The following is a 15,124-nucleotide window of genomic DNA, read 5'->3' as shown; positions in this document are numbered from 1 at the left end:
CTGCCCTCCCCTTCAGGCCTTGTCCCCCCCAACTGCCCTTCCCTGCTGGCCTGGTCCCCCCTAACTGCCCTCCTCAGCAGGCCTGATCCTCCCCAACTGCCCTTCCCTGCTGGCCTGGTCCTCCCAACAGCCTTCCCCTGCAGGCCTGATCCCCCCCAACTTCCCTCCCCTGCTGGCCAGGTCACCCTCAACTGCCCTCCCCTGCTGGCCTGGTTCCTCCCCAACTGCCCTCCCCTGCAGGCCTGATTCCCCCCAACTGCCCTCTCCTGCTGGCCTGATCACCCACAACTGCCCTCTCCTGCTGGCCATCTTTGACGACATGGGAATGGCCATCTTGTGTGTTGGAGTGATGGTCAATTTGCATATTACCTCTTTATTATATAGGACACAAAGAACTCAAAGAAATCACATTCAAAGAAATAAAGGAAAGCAAGACAATAAATCAACAAATAGATAATCTTAATAAGGAGATAAAAATTGTTGTAAAAACCAAATGGAAATTGGCATTGACAAGTGCAATTAATAAAATTAAAAATGAAATAGAGGGACTCAAAAAGCAGATGGGAGATGGAAGGAAAGCGAAATCATAAACTAAAAGATAAATAGAAATGAACACATTTAAAGAATAGAGGGAAAAGATTGAAGAAATATGAGATGATCCTCAAAGACATGTGGAATCACATCAAATGTATGAATGTATGTGTAATTAGAGACCAGAAAGAGAGGAGACATAGAGAAAGGGATAGGAAAAAAAAACTTGAAGAGATATTGGCCAACTTTGCAAATGTGATAAAAAACAAAACAAAAATATAGCCCACATATCCAAAAAGTTGCACAAATTCGAAGTAAAATAAGTCAAAGAAATCTACAACTAGGCATTTCATACTTTTGAAAATAAAAACAAAAAAAAGAATTGTAAAAGCAGCAAGAGAAAAAACAATTGATCATGTACAGAAGAACAGCATTTTCAAAGTAGTGAAAGAAAAACATTTTTAATCAAGAATTCTATCCCTGAATAGACACTTCTCCAAAAAGGACATAACAGATGGCAAATAGACTTTTGAAATAATGCTCAAAGTCACTATCAAATGCAAACTATAATGAGGTACCATCTCACACCTGTCAGAATGGCTACTACCAATAAATCAATAAACAGCAAGTGCTGGAGAGGATGTGAAGAAAAGGGAACACTCTTGCACTATTGATGGGAATGCAGACTGGTTCAGCCACTGTGGAAAACAGTATGGGGTTTCCTCAAAAAATTAAAATGGGCCCTAACCGGTTTGGCTCAGTGGATAGAGAGTCAGCCTGCGAACTGAAGGGTCCGAGGTTCGATTCCGGTCAAGGGCATGTACCTTGGTTGCGGGCACATCCCCAGTAGCGGGTGTTCAGGAGGCAGCTGATGGATGTTTCTCTCTCATTAATGTTTCTAACTCTCTATCCCTCTCCCTTCCTCTCTGTAAAAAAATCAATAAAATATATTTTAAAAAATATTAAAATGGGAACTTCCTTTTGACCCAGAGATCCCATTTCTTGGAATAGCTCCCAAGAATCCCAAAACACCAATCAAAAAGAATATACACACCCTTATGTTCATAGTAGCGTTACTTGCAATAGCCAAGATCTGGAAACAGCCCAAGTGCTCATCAGCAGATGAGTGGCTAAAAATACTGTGGCATATTTAAACAATGGAATAGGACACAGCTGTAAAAGAGAAGGAACTCTTACTCTTCACATCATGGAGGAAACTGCAGAGTATTATGCTAAGTGAAATAAGCCAGTTGGAGAAAGACAAATAGTATATGATCTCACTAATATGTGGAATCCAGTGAACAAAATAAACTGGCCAACAAAATAGAACCAGAGGCATAAAATAAATACATGGAACAGACTGACAAATGATTGGATTCCTGATATAGTTTGGATGTAGAACCAGACAAAACTTGCTGATATTTTGGATTTGGGTTGTGAGAGTAAAAGCAGGTCAAGGATGACTGAGAATTTTTCCCGAGTATTTAGAAAGACTAATTAAGATGTGAGAGTATGGCAGGAACCCCTATGGGGAGGAATATCATGAGCTAAATTTTGGACCAATCAAGATTGATGTCAAGCAGGCTCTGAAATAAACAAACCTGCATTTGGGAGGGAGGAGATATAATTTATGGGGTCATCAGGATCTGGATGACCATCAGCCATGACACTGGATGAGATCATCACAGAGCAGAGGCCTAAGGACCGAGATATGGAGCACGCCAATAAAACTGTTAGTAAGAGCCAGCAAGAGGGATTTAAAAAGAGCAGCCAAAGAAGTAGGTGGAAAGTGAGGTAAGTGTGTATTCTACACATAAATACAAGGAACAAGAGTATTTAAAAAAGAGAATATAATTTAGTTTGTGATATGTCACATGGGATGAGAACTAAGAATTATTGATAGAATTTAGCAATGTGGTTTTCTTTGGCCAAATAAGAGTAGTTTGATGGGAGCAAATGCCTATGATGTGGGCTTAAGAAAAACTAGAAGAAAAGAAATTGGACATATTCAGCACAAATAAATCTACAAATGTTATTGTAAAGGTAAGGGGAGAAATGAAGTAAAAATGTAGAGCTTTAGACTGCATTCTAACATAAGTTTTTTATCCACTTAAAATAGACTATTATAAATATAGATTGCTATATGTAAGCCTCATAGTAACCATATAGAAAAAACCTATAGTAAATTCATAAAAGATGACAAGACAGGAATTTAAGCATACCACTAAAAAAAGTAATCAAACCACAAATGAAGAGAAGAAATAAGGAAGAGGTCAACTATAAAGAGCCAGAAAGTTAACAAAAGGGCAATGAGAGCATAATTATCAATAATTACTTGCATGGACTACATTCTCCAACCAAAAGATGCAGAGGAGCTGAATGGATAAGAAAACAACACTAATTTATATGTTTCCTACACGAAGCTCACAGACTGAAAGTGAAAGAATAGACAAAGGTGTTTCATGCAAATGGAAACCAAAAGAAAGGTGTGGTTGCTGTATTATATCCCACAAATAGACTTTAAAACAAAGACTGTATTTTAGTTCATTAGATTCCACATATGAGTGAAATCATATAGTACAAGCAAAATAGAGACAGACTCATAGATAGAGAGCAGGTTGACAACTCAGGGGTGGGATGGGGCAGGGGGGATTGAAGGGATTGAGAAGAAAAAGAGAAAGAACTCATGGGCATCAGTGTAGTGATTATGGGGGGTTGAGGTGGAGAAAGGTATAGGGGTGATAAATGGTGGTGGGAAAAAATAAAGAGGAAAACAAAACAGGCTGTAGTAAGAGACATAAAGGGCATTACATAATGATAAAGGGGTCAATCCAACAAGAGGACATATCATTTGTAAATATTTATGCACCTAACATATATAAAGCAAATATTAACGTGCCTAAAGGGAGAAATAGAAAGCAATACAATAACTGTAGGGGAGACTTTAACACCTCACTTACATCAATAGATACATCATCCAGACAGAAATCAATTTTAAAAATCAGCCTTAAATGATACAATAGAGAAAAGAACTTAACAGATATGTACATAACATTCCATTCAAAAGCAGCAGAATACACATTCTTCTGAAGCACATGTGAAATATTCTCCAAATAGATCATGTTAGACCTCAAACAAGTCTTAATAAACTTCAGAAGACTAAAATCATATCAAGCATCTTTTCTGACCATGGTATGAAACTAGAAATCAATGACAAGAGGAAAAATGGAAAATTCACAAATATGTGGAGATTAAACAACATGCCACTGAATCAATGAATCAATGAAGAAATCAAGAGAGAAATTAAAAAACACCTTGAGAAAAATGAAAATGGGAATACAACACAACAAAACTTATGGAGTGTAGCAAAACCAAATCCAAGAGGAAAGTTCCTGCATGCCTGTTAATGTCCCATCATCAAAAAGACAAGAGACAGCAAATGCTGGCAGGCATGAGGAGAAAATGGTTCCCTGTGCACGGTTGGTGGGAATGTAAAATAGTACAAAGGATCCTCAAAAAACTAAAAATAGAACTAAGATCCAGCAATTCTACTTCTGGGAACATATCCAAAGATAATGAAACAACTAACTCAAAAAATCCCACTAACTATGCACCCCCATGTTTACTGTAGCATTATTTACAATAGTCAAGACATAGCTATCCACCTAAGCACCCATCAATGGATGACTTGATAAATAAGTTGTGATATATGTTATTCAGCCATAAAAATGAGGAAACCCTACCATTTGTGACAACACAGATAGACCTTAAAGGTCTATGTGAAATAAGTCAAAGAAAGACAAATACAGTATGATATCATTTATATGAGGGATAAACAAAACAAAACAAAAACACCCTATTACAAAGAACTCATAGAAAAAGAAATCAGACTTGTGGTTACCACAGGTGGGGGGTTGGGGGGCGTAACTGGAGGAAGATGGCCAAAAGATACAAACTTTCATTTATAAGGTAAATAAGTACTAGAGCTGTAAGTAGACCATGGTGACTATAGCTAACACTGCTGTGTGATATATAGAAAAGTTGTTAAGAGAGTAAGTTCTAAGATTTCTCATTACAAGGAGGATTTTTTTTTCTTTTTCTGTATCTATGTGGCAGATGTTAGATGAGCCTCCTGTGTAATCATTTCACCATATATGTAGATTAAACCATCATGTGGTAGGCCTTAAACTTATAAAACTAAAAAAAAAAGAGAAGAAAAATATCAAATAAACAACCTAGTTTTACACTTCAAGAAACTTTTAAAAAGCAATTATATGTCAAAAAATTAAGACAACCTAGTAGAAATGACTACAACCTACCAATACTGAATCATGAAGATATAGACAGATTACTAATAAGGCAATTGATCAGTAATCAAAATCCTCCTAAAAAACAAAAGTCCAGGAATAGAGAGCTTCACTGGTGAATTCTACCAAACATAAAATGCTTGATTCTAAGATCTGAGACCATAAAAATCCTAGAAGAAAATATAGGTGGTAAGCTAGTCAACATGGGTCGTGGCAATGATTTTTTGGATCTGATTCAAAAGAAAAGGCAATAAAAGTAAAAATAAACAAGTGGGACTACACCAAACTAAAATATTTCTGCACAGTAAAGGTAACAATCAATAAAATGAAAAGGAAAAATATTTGTAAATTATGTATCTGGTAATGGATTAACATCCAAAGTATATGAAAATCTCACAATTCAATAGCCAAAAAATGTTTTTATTAAAAAGTTGGTAGATGATTTGAACAGACATTTTTCCAAAGAAGATATACATATATATAAAACCAATAGGTACATTAAAAAATGTTTAAATCGCTAATGGTCATGGAAATGCAAATCAAAACAATGAAATATCACCTCACACTTGTTAGAATGGCTATCACTAAAAGACAAGAAATAACAAGTGTGACCATAATGCAGAGAAAGGGGAACCCTGTTGATGGAAATGTACTAGTAAATTGGTGCAGCCACTATGGAAAATATAATATGGAAGTGTCTCAAAAAATTAAAAATAGAACTGTCATATGATCTAGCAATTCCACATCTGCGTATTTATCTGAGCAAACAGAAAACACTAATTTGAAAAGATATATAAAGCCCATGTTCTCTGCAGTATCTATACTAATATAAGGGTAATATGCTAATTAGACCGAGAGACCTTCCGGGAGACCTTCTGGATGTCCTTCTGGATAAAACCATGGTGGCAGGCCCGAGGCAGAAGTGGTTAGGGGAGAGCAGGCCAGCGGAGGGGGGGGGGGGCGGGGCAGTTGGGGGTGAGCAGGCCAGCAGGGGGGGGGGCAGCTGGGGGTGATCGGGCCAGCAGGGGTGCTGGTGGGGGCGAGCAGGCCAGCAGGGGGTTGAAGTTTGGGGTGAGCAGGCCGGTGGGGGGGGGTGCAGTTAGGGGTGATCAGACTGGAAGGGTGGGCAGTTGGGGGTGATCAGGCTGGCAGGCAGAGTGGTTAGGGGTGATCAGGCAGGCAGGCAGGTGAGTGGTTAGGAGCCAGCGGTCCCAGATTGCGAGAGGGATGTCCAAGATTGGAGAGGGTGCAGGCCGGGATGAGGGACACCCCCCCCCGCATGCATGAATTCTGTGCACCAGGCCACTAGTCTATAATAGTAAAAGGGTAATATGCTAATTAGACCAGATATCATTTTGGACAAAGCTGGGGCTGGAGGGAAGCCAGCCGTGTCCCGGGTGCCTGCAGGCACCTGGAGGAGAGAAGCCCGGGTCCCAGGTGCCGAAGGGAAGCAGGTGCTGGCAGCCAGGGGAAGGAAGGCCTACTCTTGCACGAATTTTCGTGCATTGGGCCTCTAGTTATTTATAATAGCCAAAATATGGAAACTATCTAAATTTTCATCAAAGGAAGAATGGATAAAGAGGTTGTGGCATATGTATACAACAGAATACAATTCACACATATAAAATGAAATCTCGCCATTTGCAACAACTTGGAAGTACCTTAATGGCATTATACTAAGTGAAGTAAGTTGGACAGAGAAAGACATATACTATATGAACAAAAACAAATAAATTTTAAAACCATAGAGAGAGAATAGATTGTCTGTTGCCAGAGGCTGGGTATCAGAGGTAGGTGAAGTGGATGAAGAGTGTCAAAGGTATAAATTTCCCATTATAGAATAAGTAAGACCTGGGGAATAATGTACAGCATAGTGACTATCTAATCTAATAAAAGAGAAACATGCAAATTGACTGTACCTCCGCAACACCCACAAGCCATGCCACCAGCCAATCAGGAGCGGATATGCAAATTAACCCAACTAAGATGGCGGCAGCCACGGAGCTGGAGTGAGCAGGAGGCTTGGGTTGCCCCCGGTAATGGAGGAAGCCAAGCTTCCTGCCTGCCCTGCAGGCCCCTGAGCTCTGCTCAAGGCTACAAAGTTTCAATTATAGAAGATAAATAAATCCCAGATACCTGCTTCCAGCCCGCGGCCGTGGCCAGCCTGAACATGGCCATCAGCCCCTCACCCAGGCTGGCCACACCCCCATGGGGTGAGGGTACCGCTGGGGGGCTTGGCCAGCCTGCAAACAGCCATCAGCCCCTCACCCAGGCTGGTCAGGCACCCCAGCGGGGACCTCCACCCTGAACAGGGTGTGGCCAGCCTAGCCTGAAAACAGCCTTCAGCCCCTCACCCAGACTGGCCACACCTCCATGGGGTGAGGGTCCCCGTTGGGGGGCTTGGCCAGACTGCAAACAGCCCTCAGCCCCTCACCCAGGCTGGCCAGGCACCCCAGCGGGACCCCCAACCTGATCCAGGACACCCTTCAGGGCAAACCAGCCGGCCCCCACCTGTGCACCAGGCCTCTATCTTATATAATAAAAGGGTAATATGCAAATTGACCCTAACAGCAGAACGACTGGGAATGACTGGTCACTATGACACACACTGACCACCAGGGGGCAGATGTCAGTGCGCTCTCACAGGGGGAACTCTGCTCAGCCACAAGCCAGGCTGACGGCTGCCTGTACAGTGGTGATGGTGGGAGCCTCTCCCGCCTCCTCAGCAGCGCTAACGATGTCCGACTACAGCTTAGGCCTGCTCTCCGCTGGCAAGTGGACATCCCCCGAGTGCTCCTGGGCTGCTAGAGGGATGTCTGACTGCCAGCTTAGGCCCGATCCCTCAGGTAGCAGGCCTAAGCCAGCAGGTGGACATCCCCCAAGGGGTCCCACTCTGTGAGAGGGCACAGGCCGGGCTGAGGGAGCCCCCAAGTGCACAAATTTTTGTATACCAGGCCTCTAGTAGTTAATAATACTACTGTATTGCACATTTGAAAGCTGCTAAGGGAGTACATCTTAAAATTTATCATCAGAAGAAAAAAATTTGGAACTATGTATGGGGACAAATGTTAAGACTTATTGTGGGTATCATTGCACAATTATGCACACATCAAATTGTTATACTGTACATCTGAAATAATATGCCAACCATATCTCAAAAATAAAAATAAATTGGAGATATTGAGTACAAAGAAATATTTCAGGATTTATTGTAAATGTCAAGAGAGAAATGGAGTGGTAGCTGGTAGTGGGTGGAGAGTATGGTTTAAAGATTTTTTTAAATGGGAAAAGAATAAGATATTTTATTGCTATTGGTGATGATTCAGTAGAGAGGGGGGAAATCTAATGATTGCTGCAGCCACTCTCTTTAACTGGTGAGAGAGGATGGGAAGTCCACAATTTTTGAATTGGCCTGAGCAAGGAGCAGGACACTTCAACCACATTTGCAGGAGCGTGTGGGTGCAGATATTGGTAGGATGACGAGCTTTTTTGTTTGCCTTTCATAACTTTTTGTCTCCATCCTGTGGGATAATGATCACCTTTAATGATCATAAAAATCCTAGTTTTCTCTCTTGACCAATACTAGTAATACTGTCCTCAGAAACCGTAGCTTATTATATTGTTATCTTCTTTCATTAATAGACACTGGGTTTTCACACCTCTTTTCTATGAGCCATATGAGTACACACAGTCTTTGTTCACAGATTTATTACCATTTTTCAGATGGTTTGGTTAGCCAAAGGTGACCATCTAATAGGTAGAATAGTGCAATGGCCAATATGCTAATAACTGCTAATATTTGTATGGTGCTGTGTGATACTAATGTTTTCATATATTTTACCTTAATCTTCCAAAAATATCTGAATGATATATAAAAGAAGTTATTTTTTACTATTGCTATTTCACGTATCAGGAAAGTGAAATGAAAAAAAAACAAAACAGAAAACAAAACAAAACAACAACTAGTAATGGATGAACCCAGGATTCAAACCCAGATATTCTGAATATACTTCGCCAGTGGCCTAAATCCCATAATTCCCATTTCCCTGTATAAGCGTTCTATGTAGTACAAAAGTAAATTTTCCAACTTAAGGAAGGAACAGTACAATTTATTTGTAAGTGTAAGTTTTAGCCTTTAATAAGTTTACCAAAATATGTGAAATAAAAACAACACTGACTGTGGAAGGCACAAGGTGTGTGAGAATGTCAACGGGAGTGGGAACTATGGCAAATTTTGGTACCTTTTCTGCTCAAATGTATTGTAATGTGTTTATAAGTATTTTAATTTCACCATATCACAATCATTATAGGATAATTATTATAATAGTCCTCGGTAATGGTGTTATACTATTTCATATTTTATCAGTAAAACTGAACAGTATTCTGATGACAAAGGTTGCTTTTATTCGATTTTATTAGTATAAAGGATAGATGTAAAGCAGCTCTGTGGTAGGTGGTCTTTACAAGTGGAGTCTTAGTACACAGCCCTGATTCTAATCGTGGAAAAGGAAGCACGTTTTGTTCAACTGCTACTGAAATTGTGAATTCCTCACAACAGTGTGGTCACTGCAGAACCAGAGTAAAGTGATCAGGATCAATCCTTACAGGCACAATGGAAAAGTCTGCGGGATACAGATTTGTGTCACAGTCTTTTTCTAACTTCCCTCAGTCCTGAGCAGTGGCCATGGTCGTCAATTTACTTGCAAAGAGACATTTGACTTTTTAAGGCCAAAAGAAAAATGTAAAAATGATGGTAATTTTTCTTCCAGTAAAATTAAGTACCTGACTTATCAGGTAAGACGTAATTGAACACGCATATTTAAACAACAGATCCTTAGCACTTCTTTTTTTAAGATCTTTCACAATAGGGCAGACCTGACAGATGAGTTTATGCTCCTTGTTTTTAAATGGCTGGGCTGTCACTATTTCTCTCTAAGACATCAGAAAACGAGGTACTCCTGATTCCTCTACCCTTTAACTTCGCCACAGAAACCTGGTCAGATGCATCGCAAGTGTGGTATAGATTATTTGAGCTTCAGAAAGGAACCAAGGGACCAGTGAATTGTGGCTGCTTTTAAAAAAGAGTTGAAAAAAATCAATAATAAATTATCTTCCTCTACAGCAGTTTAGGTTCTTTGCACGTCCCCTCTAACATGTAGATGTAGTTATAAATTGATTTAGTTGGGGACCGTAAAGAATCTCGCTGGCTCTGGACTGCCCAGCAAATGAGCATTAGTGAAATAAAAATAACCCACCTTGTAGAGAGCCTTTCTAGGAGCTGCCGAACCCAGCAAGTTATTTTTATAGTTTAATGAGTGAGGCCCTGGCTTCCACAGGGAAACACAGCAAGTGGATTGCTTCATAATTTACTGCTGTAAAATGATCGGGATTCATGTTGTCTATAAAACATGAAAAACATTCTTCATTCCTTACCAATTAGATCATAGTTACAACTCACAGTTCCTTTGAGCTTAAAAGAAAAAATTTAACTGCTAGACATAAATGAATGCTGTGGTTAAATTAAACCCTTCAACAGCCCAAACAGGCTTGAAAGAAATGCCTTCTGGATGTTATTAACACGCATATTTAAGTGCTATTTTTAAATTTTAACTGCAAGCCATAGCAAGCACAAATGTTTAGAATAGCTATTTTGGCATCCTAGCATTGCTTTCACATCTTTTTCATCTTTACTAATTCCTTCCAATAATTATTTCACCTTTTATTATTTTTAAAAAATTGCAGAGATGGGACTCTTGCCTTGTGGGAATAATTGTATTTGAGGAAGCAAAAAGCTATTAATGAGGAAGTAGCTTTGTAGTAAAAAGTTCTCTTCATCTTTCATGAACAGGATGTTTCATTTTCCATGAGTATTCTCAAATTCGCAGGAATTGAGAATCTGAACTCAAATGCTTTATAAAGATTTAATTTGTTTTAAATTATTAAAAAGTATATTCATTGTGTAAAAGTTTAAACATAATTACAAGGAAGACAATAAACACTGCACCTACCAAACAAAGTAAACTTTGGGTATAAATCTCTCCAGTGTTAATACATTTTTGACTTGGTGCCTTGATGGAAAAATCACTTTATTGTACATGTGTAGGTAGACCTATTGCTTGCCTCAGTTCTCTCTCTTCATCTACGTCTCTATCTTTATGTCAAAGCTTAACTGTTTTGATTATTTATTACTTCATAATAAATCTTAAAATTAGTTAACAGAAATCCTACAACTTTGTTCTACGTTAAGATTTGGACTATTTTAACTCCATTATATTTCCTTATAATTTTTAGAATCAACTAATCAACTTCTTTTAAAAATCTGCTGCAATTTTGATTGGTGTTGACTTATAGATCAATTTAGTGATAATGGACATCTTCATACTGAGTATTCTACTTCATTGATATGGTATATCTTTCACTTATATCTTTAATTTCTCTCAGCAATGTTGTACATACTACTCTTCAGTGTATAAAAATTATATGTACACATATTGATAATTTATTCCTATGTGATGAATGTTATGATGCCATTGTGACAGTTTTCTCAATTTCATTTTCCAGTTTGTTGCTAATATTTAGAAAGAAAATAGAATCTTGTATATTGACTTATGTACTGTGACCTTGATAAATTCATTTAATATTTCTGTTGGGTTTTTTTTGTGTGTGTGTGTTGATTTTATAGGGTTCTCTACATATACAATCATAACATTTGTGGTAAAGACTCTTTACCTATTGCTTTCTCGTCTTTATGCTTTTTGATTTCTTTTTCTTGTTTTATTGCATTGCTAGGACTTCCAATGTAATGACATTGTAGGAGTGGATTTCTTTTGTTTCTAATTTTAGTTTAAAAGTAGTCCATATTTCACTATTAAGTATAATTTCAGCTGTAGAGTTTTCAGCTAGCTTTAATGAAATAGAGAAAGTTTTATTCTATTCTTAGTGACAGTATTTCTGAAAATCATGACTAGATATTCAAATTTCTCAAATCTTTTCATCTGTATCTATTGATATAATCTTATCATATACTTTTCCTCTTTTGTGATGTTAATATGGGAACTTGTACTGGTTGATTTTCCACTGTTACACCAAATTCTTCGCTGAGATAAATGCTTCTCAGTCATGACCCACTATCCTTTTTAAGTATTGCTAGATTTGATTTGCTCATACTTTAATATTCTATGCCTGTGGAATCTGTATTAATGTGTGTGCTTCTTGTTGTTGCAGATATTGATATATATTTTCTTCAGTCTTGCTAGAGTTTACACATTTTATTATTTTAAAGAAGCAACTTTTAACTTTGTTGATTTTTCAACTGTCACTTTTCTAGTTTATTGCCTTCAGTCCTACTTTTATTTTTTCCTTTCTTATGTTTACTTCAGGTTTCACCTTCTCTCATTTTTTCTAGCTTTTTGTTCATAGAACCTTAGGTCACTGATTTTATATATCTTTTTACAAATATAGTTATTTAAAATCATTAGTTTTAAAGTACCATGTTATCTGCACCCAAACAAATTTCTTATTTTTTAAAATCATTTTTTTTCAATTACAGTTGACATACCATATTATATTATATTAGTTTCAGGTGTACAGCCCAGTGATTAGACATTATATAACTTACTAAATTATCATTCCAATAAATCTAGTTATTAGAATATCATTAACTATATTCCCTATGCTGTATTTTAATTCCCCATGACTATTCTAATATAATTCATATGTGTTTTCATTATTACTCAGAAATATCACCTAATTTGTGTTGACAATTGTTATCTAACTAATGGGTTTATGAGAAGAATACTAATTTTCAAATATTTGAGAATTTTCTATATATTTTTATTATTTTCAAATTTAGTAACGTTGAGGCTTAAAAATACTAGTATACTGATGGTTTTATTCATTCACAATATATTGTGTTCTACTATAGTGAACATTTCATATGTTCTTGAGAAGAATATGTGCTTTGCAGTTGTTATTTGCAGTGTTTTACACATGGCAGATCAAGTTGGTTAATAGTGCTTCAAATAATCGGTACCTATACTAACTGTTATCTATTTGTTCTATCAGTTACTCAGAGTCAATCACAAAATCTCCAGCTATGATTGCATATTTGTCTATTTCTCCCTTTTTTCTTTTCTTTTTTTACTACTGTGAAGCTCAGAATTAGTTAATAATGTAAGATTGTTACAGTTTGTTGATAAATTGACCTTTTATTATTATAAAATATTCTTAATGATATCTGATAATACTTTTTAAAAAATATATTCTTATTGATTTCAGAGAGGAAGGAGAGGGAGAGAGAGAGATAAAAACATCAATGATGAGAGAGAATCATTGATCAGCTGCCTCCTGCACGACCCCACCTAGGACTGAGCGCGCAACCTGGGCATGTACCCTGACTAGGAATCGAACTGTGACCTCCTGGTTCATAGGTCAATGCTCAACCACTGAATCACACCAGCCAAGCTAATATATATATATATTTGGTCTGGAAGCTTATATTATCTAATATTAAATTATGAATACCGTTTGTAATGCTTTGAGTTTAAATGGTGTATCTTTACTCTACTGTTTTACTTTCAAACTTTCTAAGTCTTTAAATATTATCTGTAATACTTATAAGTAGAATTGTGTTGATATTGGCTTTATTTATCTAATTTATGGTATATTTCGATCACATCCTGGTCCATAAACACTATCAACCTTAAGAAAAGGGCATACACCTCCTTTGGTCATGCTGCTAGTACAGATGGATACATCCATCCAATAAGTAGCTGAGTTTGGTTGGCTTACGTTACAACTTTATATAAATTTAGTATATCATTGACTTCAAACGGTTTGAGGGAGAAATAAGAACTTTTCCTTTAGCAGGGCTTGGGATCTGAGCACTAGGTAGATTTTATATATCTATTATGTGTTACATCCTAAATGCCAGATCTTTCTCTGTTTTACAACATAGCTGACAGCTTTGCGGCTCACTAGGGAATTTATTTTTCCTCTCCGGTTCTTCCTGGCTTTCTGGGCTTGAAAGACTTCTCTCAACCCTGCTCCTCTGCCCTAAGCATTCAGAACCTGCTGCCTTCCCATCAATAAAGGCTTAGTGCACCACTGAGGGATTTTATGTCTTCTGCCCTTCTCTCAACCCCGAGCAGGCCACTGCTGGGCACAATGTGAGTGTCTGGGGACTCCTCTTGGTTCTCATGACCTACATCCTGCCTTCAGCAGGCATGGCCGTGAGTTCCCAGAGTGATCAGCAAGAATTTCTCTCGACTCTCCTTTTCCACTAACTAGCTTCAACATGCTACTCCCATAGGTTAGGCCTTTAGGAGAGAATTATTGGGTAAATGCAGATTAGGTTTATGGCTGGGGATCTTTGGTATTGTGATCCATCCTGTCTGCCCATGAGGCAATAAAAGTTAATTAAAATTTTAGCAGGTTTATTTCTCTGTCTGTGGTATATTTCTTCTCTCCCCACTGTTCCAGCAAACCTGAATACATCCATAGATCTTTTTCTCCTAGGATGGGTCCATCACATTTAGATTTTAGTTCATTTAGATATCTTTATACTTTCAGCTCTGATTTTTTTTAAACAAAACTAAAATCTTGTCACTTATCCAGCTATTTTCATGGTTAGGATAGAAGCTTTCAATATCTTAATTGTCAATGGAGAGTCCCCACTGGACTCTTTCTTAGGACTCAACTAATTAATCATTTTTGGAAAAAACCGATATCTCAGAATAGCCAAATTTTACCATTCTTAAAAATACCTATCTTTATATTTAAATGCATGACAAATATCTAGCTAAACTAAAAAAAAAAAAAGAGAGAGAGAGAGAGAAAATACTCCAATAAAATCAGAAATGAAACAAGGGACATTATAGCAAATGCTGCAGAAATAAAAGGATCATAAAATATTATGAATAATTATATGCCAATAAACTGGATAACTTAAAAGAAATGGATAGAGTCCTAAAAATATACAATATACCAAGACTAAGTTATTAAAAAATAAAAAGTCTGAATAGAACTATAACTCATATGAGAATAAATCAGTAATCAAAAATCTTTCAACTAAGAAAACCCCAGGACCAGATGGCTTCCCTGGTTGAATTTTACCAAACTTTTAAAGAAAAATTAATACCAATCTTTCCAAACTCCTCCAAAAAAAAATGAAGAGGGAACACTTTCAAATTCATTTTATAAGGCCACCATTACCCTGACACTAAAACCAGACAAAGATACCACAGGCACTGAAAACTACAGGATAACATCCCTAATAAATATAAATG

This window comes from Myotis lucifugus, unplaced genomic scaffold, assembly GCF_000147115.1.
Source record: "Myotis lucifugus unplaced genomic scaffold, Myoluc2.0 scaffold_0, whole genome shotgun sequence".
In the NCBI taxonomy this organism is placed as follows: domain Eukaryota; kingdom Metazoa; phylum Chordata; class Mammalia; order Chiroptera; family Vespertilionidae; genus Myotis; species Myotis lucifugus.
Note: the sequence above shows the minus strand (reverse complement) of the source record.